This window comes from Capsicum annuum, chromosome 3 (assembly GCF_002878395.1).
Source record: "Capsicum annuum cultivar UCD-10X-F1 chromosome 3, UCD10Xv1.1, whole genome shotgun sequence".
NCBI lineage: Eukaryota > Viridiplantae > Streptophyta > Magnoliopsida > Solanales > Solanaceae > Capsicum > Capsicum annuum.
The window spans coordinates 20,783,992-20,787,928 of record NC_061113.1 but is presented as its reverse complement, the minus strand read 5'-3'; the positions used below and the strand labels follow the sequence as shown (position 1 = coordinate 20,787,928).

The following is a 3,937-nucleotide window of genomic DNA, read 5'->3' as shown; positions in this document are numbered from 1 at the left end:
AATCTGTAGCCAGAAAAATAAACTTTTTTTTTTCTCCTGGAAAGTATGTTTTTAAATTCAATATTGTATTGGACGAGAAAAGAACTCCCTTGTATGCGCTCCTCAAAAAGGCATAGTACTTGATTCCACTGTATGCATTGAGGGACATCTACCAACAATTGTACTAATCCAACTGCATATGTCTTTCTCCTACCGAAAGGAAATAAAAAAACAAACAAGGATTTCCCCAAGTCTATGTTAGGTATCTCAAAGTGCCTCTAAGATTTATTTCCCATGAATGAAGTAGTCACTGTTTCTTTCTCCTAGTTGGTAATAACTATAGTAGTGCTTAATAGATCTACAAGATTTTGGAGAGTTGGCGATAAGAGAGTGCAAGCCTACCACTCTATGTCACATATTCCTCATTCTAGCTAACATAGTCCAAGATGGCTTAGTTCTTGGTACAGTTCTTGGAATGAAGAATGAATTACTCGCCAATACTAAACTAGTCCTTTTAATAAAAGTGTACGGACAATTTGTGAGCACCTTGATCGACTAATTCTGTGGGATACTTGCTACCTCCCAACCAGCACAGGGACCGGGTAACTGTGTCCACTTAGGCTAGGACAACTATATAAATCTTCATTCTTCTTCATTTAGACTTACTTCATTTCAATAACTAATTGTTTCTTCAGACAAGTATGGGTCCTCTTTATTCTAATTACTTCAATCACCTTCAGTCATCATAGTGTCTCTCACCTATACACCGATACATATGGTGGCCTACATAATCAAATCATCTCTAGAGACTTCCTCTTGTTTTTGCACCCTCAGTGAAATGTGATTATTTCTAGTTTTCTATAATTTTGTCTTTTCCACGTCTTTCTTTTTATTCACATCTATCTTAACATAATTTCAACTACATATGTTACCATGTTGGAAGTTAAAGCTTAGCATTCACACTCATGTAACATTGTTGGTCTGGTTATCATTTTAATTATGCATCTTCATACGGCATCGTACTTTCCTAAACCTCCTTCATCTACCATCTATTGTAGTTTTTTCTTGTAGGTTATTTAACTCTTTACTGTATATAAATCACCTGAATCAGAATTACGGTTCAGCTAAGAACCACTCAGCTTAGTCTTAAAGAAAGAGCCAAAGTTCACCCTAACATCATCTACCACATATACCTGTCTACTTTCTACCTAGCTACAAATAAAATTTATATCATCCAAGATTTATTAGGCTTCTAGTTCCAGAAATAGCTCTAATGTTACATATATAGGCGTCTTCCCTTTTGCGTCTGGATCACCCACTGAAGATGAGCCTCCCGGTTACTGCTGGTGCAGTTCTATTTTTGCATCAAAGCTAAGAGTAGAGCCCATAGCTGCTTTGTGAAAACACAATGAACAAATAGATGTCTCTTGTTTCCAGTTCCTTTTGCCGAAAGAATGCAGTTGGCATTCACATCTACCCCCCAGTGTATTAGTCTATCTTTTGTTAATAACTTTGCATGAAGTTGCAGCCATGTTGTGAACATAGCTTTGTTTCATGCAGCATTGCCAAATATAAGGCATTTACATGGTACCCTATACCCTCTCCAAGAAGTTTCGAATAGATTTGTCTGATTAGCCCTTTAGGATTAGTGACTATATGTTGAATCTGCTCCCAGATTTCCTAGCTTCCATGTTGAGCTTAAAGTTTTGATATAGTATGGATGTATCCATCTTAGCCACAACCTATCTTGTTTGGGAGTGAGTTCACAATACATTTTTGCTATAGCTGCTTTGTTCCAGATTTGTAGGTTGAAAGGCACACTGTGTCTCAAGCAACTTATGCTCTTTCGGTGATGGTATTGTCCCTGACCTGACATAACTTCTACAATAATCATCTCCAGTCTTCACCACTTTGTTAGGCAATTGGGACCAATAAGATTGAATACTAAATAAAACAGATTGGACCAGTTGAATCCTTTCTGTAAATGAAAGCTTTCAGCCCTGATGCTAATGAAAACTGATTAAAGCAGACACTTCAAGCATTAAGAGAATCGAAATCACCTCTAACAAACAGTAGCAAGTCATCAGCGCAGCTTAAACGAGTCACTTCCATCTTACTTAGGATGAAATTTGTACTTTCTATTATGTTTCAGATTAGTAAAGCATCTATTTAGGTTTGTCTGTTAAATATTCATCTGCATGTCATTCTTTGGGAAGATCAAGTCTAGGTATCTAAATTGTTTGCATGTAGACACTAAAATATTGCCTAATCTCACTTCACTTCCTTCTCGCATAAAATTTATGTCATATGCAACAGGGTTTTTGTAAGTATGAATTGCAATACTGCGAATCCGATTCATTACAATCTCTATTGTGTTAGGGTGTGCATCCAAGGTTTACTGGAGAGAATTTGGAGAAGAACAAAGTTCTTTACACTAGATTTGCTAACTTAGCAGCAAAGCATGGTTGTACACCTCCTCAACTAGAGCTTCTACATCAGGGAGATGACGTAGTTCCGCTACCCGGTATGATATATGCCTTCTCCATTCACAAAAGTTTATACAATTCAAACAACATTTTCTATCAGTTAATTTAATTCCTCTACTCGAGATGTAGTTATTATATTGTTCGACTCTTGGTCATCAGTCTTCATTTGTTAACTGCAATATGTCATTTAAGCTTGGACCTGTTCTAAAAAAGTCGAGCATTTCTAATCATACTTCCAATGTGTTGCAGGAACAACAAAGATTAAGAACCTAACGGCCAACATTCAATCCGTAGCAGTGAAGCTTACACCAGAAGACGTGAAGGAAATCGCGGATGTCATCCCCGTTAGTGAAGTCTCTGGAGAAAGAGAGCTCGGAGTGTTGTCTAAGTACACGTATCGCGTAGCTAATACACCATCAAAGCAGTAACATCGCGTTAATGAGAAATCATTATGGATTCAATGACTAAATCGCCTATTCTGTTTTTTGAATAAGAGGAGCTCATCTTTTATTATTGCCCATATATTGTTATACCTTGTTGATTGTATATGTTGTTTCGGGTACATAAAATCTGTAAGTTTGTACACTAAACTTAAACACAAGTTCAAGAATAACTATTCAAGGACAACTAGAAGTTTCAACACAAGATCAAAATTCATCTTTCACTAGAAGTGTGTTTCTGTTAAGACTAGAGGCTGACACGGGCCGACACTATAAATATTTTCTAGCATTAAAATTCGATATTGATGAGATACAAACATAAATGTACATTAATTTAATTAAATATTATTAACTCTAATATATAAATAACTTATAATAATTAATTAGAGATAATATAATTAAAAAAATATTATTAATTATAATATATAAATGACTTATAATTAATTAGGGCTAATATAGTAAATCACGGATCAATTAGGGGTAATATGGGCAGGCATGTCATCCATTTTTTAATTAAATATTATTAATTTTTTAATACATAAATGACTTATAAAATTAATTAGTGATGATATAGTAAAATCACAGTTAAAGCAGCTGAATCAAATGTCATAAATAACTATTTTTAAAATTAAATATTATTAATTCTAATATATAAATGACTTATAATAATTAATTAGGGGTAATATGAGAAAAAATATTATTAATTCTAATATATAAATGACTTATAATAATTAATTAGAGGTAATATAGTAAATCACGGAGCAATTAGAGGTAATATAGGTAACCACGTCGTCTATTTTTTAATTAAATATTATTAATTTTTTAATACATAAATGACTTAAAATAATTAATTAGGGATGATATAGTAAAATCACGATTAAAACAATTGAAACAAACGACATAAATATCTATTTTTTTAATTAAATATTATTAATTCTAATATATAAAAAACTTATAATAATTATTTAGGGGTAATATAATAAAAATATATTATTAATTCTAATATATCAATGACTTGTAATAATTAATTAG

At 33.0% G+C, this 3,937-nt stretch overlaps 1 long non-coding RNA gene across 1 annotated transcript; it reads left to right on the top strand.

Moving 5' to 3' along the window:
* Nucleotides 1-2,985, top strand: LOC107864156. Its single transcript, XR_007053460.1, has 2 exons — nt 1-2,503; nt 2,715-2,985. It is a non-coding gene; the product is annotated as an uncharacterized LOC107864156 (long non-coding RNA).
* The last annotated feature ends 952 nt before the right edge of the window (nt 2,986-3,937 follow it).